Source organism: Pleurodeles waltl, chromosome 7 (assembly GCF_031143425.1).
Source record: "Pleurodeles waltl isolate 20211129_DDA chromosome 7, aPleWal1.hap1.20221129, whole genome shotgun sequence".
NCBI lineage: Eukaryota > Metazoa > Chordata > Amphibia > Caudata > Salamandridae > Pleurodeles > Pleurodeles waltl.
Window position 1 is genome coordinate 934,377,003 of NC_090446.1, and position 8,590 is coordinate 934,385,592.

The window sequence follows — 8,590 nt, forward strand, 5'->3', positions numbered from 1 at the left end:
ACAGTGTATTTTGCTATTGACATTATTCAAAATGACATGTCATTTTTACATCATGGACAGAGTCAACATAGGGTCATCATGCAGTTGAGTTGGACTTTATAAGTTCTGAAAAACTGCAGCGTGGCCTAGAAGCAGTTATCACTACGGAGTTATTTGCATCATTTAGCCTTACATAAAAACAACTGATAATGGTTAAAAGAATGCTAGTTAAATCATGCTTTTTTTTTAAAGATATCTTTATTGTCATTTTTTCATATAGGATTACAGTCTGAATTCTTCATGACTTCTTGCATCTCATGTAGCATGCATTGGATAGATGACAATATTCTACTGACAGTGCCCCAGTTAAATGTCTCCCCCTAAGCTTGTTTCATCTGATATGTCAACTGTATGGGATATTAAATGGGTATATACTGTGCTAGTGAGGGCTTAGTAAAGCTACCAAAATGGATTAGGTTGTGTGCAAGATTTTGATTGTCTTCTGCACAGCTGGTCTGTGAGGATGTGGATGTGTGTTGCCCATCGGTCCTTATGTGTGAGTGCTTATTGTGGGGAGAGGAGATCAATTGTGTATATTTTTCTTGCTTAAACTTTAACTATGAACTAAACTAAACATCTCTGGGGATAAGGTACACAGTAAAGTGATATGGCAGGAGAGAGGCACCTGATCTGCGACTTTGTACATGGCAGTAGTTATTGGTATTGTGAGGGTCTTTAGGCGGAGTTTCTGAGTGGGCTCATTCCTGTCTCCTCTCAGCATGACATTTGCATGCATGTGGGATGAAAGGGTGCGTACTTGTTCAAGGCTTCGGCAGGTTGCTCCCCGTCCTTACCCTTGGTTTGATTTTTCTGGTTCCCAATTCAGGTCTCTACTGAACTGCCCCCGTCACGTGCACTTCGATCATCTGTTGTGTCTGATTCACTATCTACCTGAAGCTCTGTCGGGGTGTCCCAGCTTTTAATACTTCCAACCACAGCTCAGCCATTGGCTGCCTCCTGAGGCCTCTCGCGTCCTCCCGATGGAGGACTCGTTCCTCCGCCCTAGCCTACATGGAGATGTCTTTTGGCCAGACCTTGACTATTATCTCTCACTGAGATTTCCAGGCCATTGCCACCTTGCCTTTGGTTAAGCAAGGGCTGGATCTGTGAATCTTGTGTCCACCCTGCGATTTACAGGTCTTGGGAAGCTCTCCAATAGGCACATCCTCTAGCATACATGGTGGCGTCCTTCCGATCTTCTCCCCAAGATGTGTTAAGACTGAAGCCCAGAAGAGTTGGATTATGGGGCAGTCCAAAACCATATGTTTGAAGGCAGCGCCTGGAGCTTGACATTTCAGGCAACACTTAGCATCCCCTCTATAGATCACCTGAAGCCTGTGTGGGGTGAGCTACTCCATATGTAGGTAGTTGAACGGTATATGCTTTAACCTAGTGTTGCGGGATACTTTCTGGGGGTATGCAAGTATTTTGACCCAGTCTGTATCTGCTATTTCATGTACCAATATCCTCTCCCATCGGGCTTTGAGTGCATTCAGGGGTAGTCTTCCCATGTCAGTCAGTGCTTTATATAGCCAGATCATTTGTCATCTTGCACAGCCTAGTGTAAGCAGTGAGTGCAGTATTAAGTGTTGTGGAGGTTCCTCTCTCCCTGTCCCCCAGAGGTCTTTGAAAGATCACACCAGAGACTCATATAACAGAAATGGGCCTCTAGATAGCCAGAATTTGTCAAGTGGGTCTTCTAAAGGGACAAGGGTCTCCATCTCAAAGCAATCTCCTGTTGTCACTACTCCCACAGCAGTCCATGCCCGCAGTTGAGCCTCGGTGAAGCATCTAACTGGTGTACTGTGTGGCAGACCCACCAGCAGCAATACCTGGTAATATAGTGGAGCTCTCTGTGTATTCACCACACCTTGATGCCACCTATATAAAGCCACCTGTAGAAGTAATCCCATTTGGATAACTGGACATAGTAATTTAGCAAGGAGATCATCCTGATGCGGTGTCAGTCCTAAACAGTCCAAGACACAGCCGCTGGTGTCACCCAGCCACCCGATCACACACTGCAATTGGGCAGCTAAGTGATAACTCAAAGTCAGGCACCCCAAAGCCACCCTGTTTCACTGGTGTACGAAATACCTGTAGTGCGACTCTGTGCCTGGCCCCTTTGCATATTAGGTCCCAGAGCAGAACATCAAGTTGCTTCAACCATGTTCCCGGGAGTTTGACCACGATATTAACAAAATGGTATATCAGTCTGGGCAACATTGCCATCTTGGAGAGTGCTACACGGGCAATGAGCGGCGGTGCAGAGTCCTCCAAAATGCGACATTAGGTGACAGGGAGCCTATTGTCTTGTCTAGGTTCCCCTCTTTCATATCTACAAGCTTGTGGTAGATTTGAATTCCTAGATATTTAAAAGTTACAGATGCCCACTGGAGTCCTACAGGTAGGTCCAGTAGTAATAGGGTTTCATGCTGGCATAGGAACAGGTAGGTGCTGTAGTTGTCAAGGCAACAAACCACTCTCAGTGACCCTGGCATGCCGCCCAATATGTATAGTAGAATATCATCCGCGTAGAGGAAGATGATATGCTCTAAGCCATCCACTGTGATACCATCCCCCTTCCCATGTTGTCTAACGTGATCTGCCAGGGGCTCTATAGCCAGGACGAACAAAAGAGGTGATAACGGGCAGCCCTGTCTCATGCCTTGGTAGATTTTGTATTCTTCAGGAATTTTCGTTTCCATTTTAATCCTCGCCGTTGGTTTATCGTACAATAAGGCAACTCATTTAATCCAGCCCTCCCCTAGCGCCATCTTGGTCATTACCCCCATCAGGTTGTCCCATCTCATCGAGCCAAAGGCCTTCTCAAGGTCTACAGACATATGCCCTCATTACGACCCTGGCGGTCGATGATAAAGTGCCGATAATACTGCCAACAGGCTGGCAGTAAGTACTGCCAAATTCTGACCATGGAGGTGATATCTCCGAAAGACAGCCAATGTACCACACCGACCGCTAGTGCCGAAACAACAGTCGCCACGGTGATAGCCCACCATATTATGACATGCCAAACCGCCACCTTTTCCGGAGCGGTACTAACGCCATCAAAAGCCTGACAGAAACATACCTCAGAACTGAAAGGACTCACAATTGGATACACAGGGAAGAACCACACCACCATGGAACCAGAACTGCAAGTCTTTCTGATGATCTTCTACGTTATGCTCCACTTCGAACACCAACGCCGGCGGAGACGACAACGGTGAGTACAGCCACCTAGCACACAAGGAAGGGGTGGAAGAAAACGAGAGTGACACACACACGCACCATACACACCCCAGACACACACGCACACACACCATACACACAACCTGCTGCACCAAAAAAACAATTTATCCCCATACATCGGCTGAATAATGCAAGGACAACAGGAATTGACTAAAGTGATTGTAATAAGATCAACATAAAAATTAATAATTCGATTTGGCAATCCAACAGATATGTACAAATGTACAAAAAAGGTTACACTGCCCAGTCCTCAGTTCACAGGGGCAAAATGGCCACAGGGCAAAGTCCAAGGCCCAACTCGTTCCCTGCACCAATACGGAGAGAACACTGCAGGGTGCATCAGTTGGCAAATAGGCAGGCACCTCAGGGAGGGGGAAGGGCACCTCAGCCGGATGCGGAAACAAGGCCACTGGTTCTGGAGGGGGCAACATGCCCTGTGCTCTTTGTCCTGGGGAGTGCAAGGCCACAGTCTCTTGGGTGGGTGACTTGCCCACTGGTTCTGGAGGGGGCAACATGCCCTGTGCTTGGTCCTGGGGAGTGCAAGGCCACAGTCCCTTGAGTGGGTGACTTGTCCACTGGTTCAGGAGGGGGCAAAAGGCCCTGTGCTCTTTGTCCTGGGGAGTGCAAGGCCACAGTCTCTCGGGCGGGTGACTTGCCCACTGGTTCTGGAGGGGGCAACATGCCCTGTGCTCCTTGTCACGGGGAGTGCAAGGCCACACTGGTTCTGGTGGGGGCAGGCCGCACAGCAGCCCATGGAGGCTGGATCCTATGGCATCCCTCTGATGGCTGCACTGTGGTGGTGGTAGTTGTGGGAGGCTCCTGCTCAGCCCCTGCACCCTCCAATGGCTGCACTGTGGTCGTGGTGGTTGTGGGAGGCTCCTGCTCAGCCCCTGCACCCCCGATGGCTGCAATGTGGTGGTGGTGGTAGCAGGAGGCTCCTGCTCAGCCCCTGCACGCTCCAATGGCTGCACTGTGGTAGTGGTGGTTGTGGGAGGCTCCTGCTCAGCCCCTGTACCCTCCGATGGCTGCACTGTGGTGGTGGCGGTGGTTGTGGGAGGCTCATGCTTAGTCCCTGCACAACCACGGCTGGCAGTGGGGGCTCTGTGACAGCTGCTGGTGCAGGCTCCTTCCCCTTTTTGATGGCTGGTGTAGGCTCCTTCCCCTTTCTGTTGGCTGGTGCAGGCTCCTTCCCCTTCTTGCTGGCTGATGCAGGCTCTTTCCCCTTTTTCATGTCTGGTGCAGGCTCCTTCCTCTTTTTGCTTACTGGTGCAGGCTCCTTCCCCTTCAGTATTTGTGGCCTGGAATCCTTTCCACCACGAGTAGGTGCTAATGAAATTGGACCCGTGGACTGTTTAGCTGAGGTGCTTGGCTGGGTTCTTGATACCCTGGCCATCTGTGCAGGACGGGGGGCGAGGGGTAGGGAAGAGGTCAATGTTGGAAAGGAAAAGCTCTTTAGGGACATTGGGTCAGGAAGAGGGAGAAGGAATGGGAGTGGAGGGTGAGGGAGTGTTTTTTGGAGGTGTTTGTCTGCTGGATTTGGGTGCATGGGTTGTATGCTGTTGTGAGGTGGAGGGCTGTTGGGTGCCTCAGTGCTTGCGTTTGTGTACTTTAGGAGGGGGGACAGACACGGTGGGAGAGGACACAGGGGATGTGTTCATGGATGTTGTGGAGGTGTCTGCCAGTGAGGTGTGTGTTCTGCTTGGTGTGGTGATGATGCAGGTAGTGGATGATGATGTAGTGCATGCAAGTGTGGGTGTGGATGTAACTGGGAGGTGGAGGAGGAGGAGGGGTAAACAGAGGAAATAGTGGAAGTTGTTGTGTCTGCAAATGAATGGTGTTCGTGTGAGTGCCTATGGGATGAAGTGTTGGTCTTGTGTTTGCCTGTGACACTCTTGGGTGTTGTCCTGTGTGCATGCTCGTCTGTCTGTGTGCTTGGGATGGGTTGGGGGTTGACGAGAATGGGACTGGGAAGTGGACGTTGGAGGCGGAACGGTTGAAACAGGGACAATGGCTGCCATCAGAGAGGAGGCCAGAGACTGGATCGATCTCTGTTGGGCCGCCAATCTAGTGTGAATGCCCTCCAGGAATGCATTAGATTGTTGCATCTGGGCTGCCAGCCCCGGATGGCATTCACAATGGTTGATTGCCCTACAGAGTTGGATCACAGGAGGTTAATAGCCTCCTCACTCAGGGCAGCAGGGCTCACTGGGGCAGGGCCTGAGGTGCCTGGGGCGAAGGAGATGCCCATCCTCCTGGCAACTCGCTGAGGGGCTGCTGGGAGGGCGGTGCTGGTACGTGGGGTGGCGGCTGTACCTGTAGCTGGGGTGGTCACAGAGGTGTCCACCACCACCAGGGAGCTCCCATCAGAGGAGGTATCTGAGTCTGTATTGTTCCCTCCAGTCTCCGCCGTGGTGCTCCCCTCGCCCTCCGCCCCACTGGTGCCTTCAGCATCGGTGGACTCTGCCTCCTAGGTCCTGTGCTTCCGTCGCTGGTGCCTCTGCTCCTCCCCCAGATGATACTAATGCACATAAGGACAGAATGACAAAACAAGAAAGGGGGGAGAGGCAAAGGATACACTGGGTCAATGACTGCACCAAAACCACTGTTGGCATACACAGCATCCTCACACACAGGCAACAGGCCTACGCACTATGCATTGCACTACCAGTGATATTGCTAGCCACCAAGGCATGAGGAAGAGTACACAACGCCAACTGCAGCACACCTGGGTCCCATGCAGCCCTGACCAGTAGTGGATGCTTACAAGCTAGGTATGCAGTATTTCCCCTTCAGACCCTTAGCCACCACATGACCTAAGCTACTATGTCTGGCCTGGCCTAGGGGCACCTACTGACACACACCCACCACCCGGATACCACCCCTCCAGCCGTTTCCTTCAATGATGGCCACTGTACTCACCCCCTTGTGGCTGCTGTGATGCCCTCAAGCGCCCATCCAGCTCTGGAAAGGCCAGGGGAAGTATGCAGGCCATCAGGGGGCTCAGGGTTCGTTGGGCACCCCTTCCTCGTTGGGAGGCCATCCCCAGCTGGGGCCCCGCGGTCTTCCATGCTCAACATCTCAGGTCCTCCCACCGTTTGCGACAGTGGGTGCTCCGCCTGCCATAGACCTCCAGGGCCCGCGCCTCCTTGGCGATGGCATGCCATATACCCTTCTTTCGATGGGCGCTGACCTGCAGAGGCAATACAGACAGGAGAACACCATTATACAAACAGTCCAGCCTGTCACACAAATGGCCCATTATACCCGTTTCCATCACTATTGGCACACACATAGCCCAGCACTCAATGTGTACCCAGCCAAGAGGCAATCCCTCCCCCTTACACGATGCCTTCACACACACCTCCATACATTCGTGCCACATGCATTGTGCACACAGTGTACTCACCTGTTGGCCCGGAGGCCCATACAACAGTCCATATTGAGGTAGGACCCCATCCACCAGTCTGTCCAACTCCTCTGAAGTGAAGGCTGGGGCCCTTTCGGGCCATGGTAGGTTCCAGAAACAGGTCACAGCAGCACATGCAGTGTAGGTCCTCTCCTATGGAAGGTCAGGAAACAAGTGAGGAATCAGATAGAAAATGGTGGTCACGTCCGCAGCGGTGCATACCGTCACCGCTGGCGTAGATCACCATTGGCCACTGTACCCGATAGGGCCCAATTTTAACCAATGATGAATTGCGCTTCGGTTCCCGACCACCTCCTGCCACGGCGCACAACGTCAGCGTCATTACCTCACTTCCACCTGTCCCACCACACAGGATTGTTCAGTTTGTGACAGCCTCCTCACTCTTTTGTCCCTTAGATTCCTACTGCTGCGGATGAATAGGAGATGGAGAGTATGTCCGCTGGTGGACTTGGCTACACTGGAGGACAGGCACATAATACTCACCTATAGACTGGACAGGGCCAATTGGAGCCTGACCTGATATCTGCTATCAGTCATCCGACTGGGATCCCCCCTCTTGTGCAAGTGCTATCAGTTCTACATGTCCTGGCAACTGGTTCTTTGCAAGTGACAGTGGGCTTGGCAGCAGGAATGTCACAGCTAGTGTTCTCAATAGTGCTGACAAGAGTGTTGTCTGCCCTGATAAAACACCCGTGCAGCTACACTGCATTCCCCCAGATTGAGGATTTGGCCACTGTGAAGGACGATTTTTATGCAATGGGACATATCCCCAATATAATTGGGGCGATTGACGGAACACATATGTAGGAAGTTGGCTCTGTATGTGCTATTTCACAGTAAGGAATAGCATGCACAGAGTCCAAGGGTTCCCCTTAGAGGTAAGATAGTGGCAAAAAGAGATAATACTAATGCTCTATTTTGTGGTAGTGTGGTCGAGCAGGAGGCTTATCCAAGGAGTAGTGTTAAGCATTTGTTGTACATACACATAGACAATAAATGAGGTACACACACTCAGAGACAAATCCAGCCAATAGGTTTTGTTATAGAAAAATATCTTTTCTTAGTTTATTTTAAGAACCACAGGTTCAAATTCTACATGTAATATCTCATTCGAAAGGTATTGCAGGTAAGTACTTTAGGAACTTCAAATCATCAAAATTGCATGTATACTTTTCAAGTTATTCACAAATAGCTGTTTTAAAAGTGGACACTTAGTGCAATTTTCACAGTTCCTAGGGGAGGTAAGTATTTGTTAGGTTAACCAGGTAAGTAAGACACTTACAGGGCTCAGTTCTTGGTCCAAGGTAGCCCACCGTTGGGGGTTCAGAGCAACCCCAAAGTCACCACACCAGCAGCTCAGGGCCGGTCAGGTGCAGAGTTCAAAGTGGTGCCCAAAACACATAGGCTAGAATGGAGAGAAGGGGGTGCCCCGGTTCCGGTCTGCTTGCAGGTAAGTACCCGCGTCTTCGGAGGGCAGACCAGGGGGGTTTTGTAGGGCACCGGGGGGGACACAAGCCCACACAGAAATTTCACCCTCAGCGGCGCGGGGGCGGCCGGGTGCAGTGTAGAAACAAGCGTCGGGTTCGCAATGTTAGTCTATGAGAGATCTCGGGATCTCTTCAGCGCTGCAGGCAGGCAAGGGGGGGATTCCTCGGGGAAACCTCCACTTGGGCAAGGGAGAGGGACTCCTGGGGGTCACTTCTCCAGTGAAAGTCCGGTCCTTCAGGTCCTGGGGGCTGCGGGTGCAGGGTCTCTCCCAGGCGTCGGGACTTTAGGTTCAAAGAGTCGCGGTCAGGGGAAGCCTCGGGATTCCCTCTGCAGGCGGCGCTGTGGGGGCTCAGGGGGGACAGGTTTTGGTACTCACAGTATCAG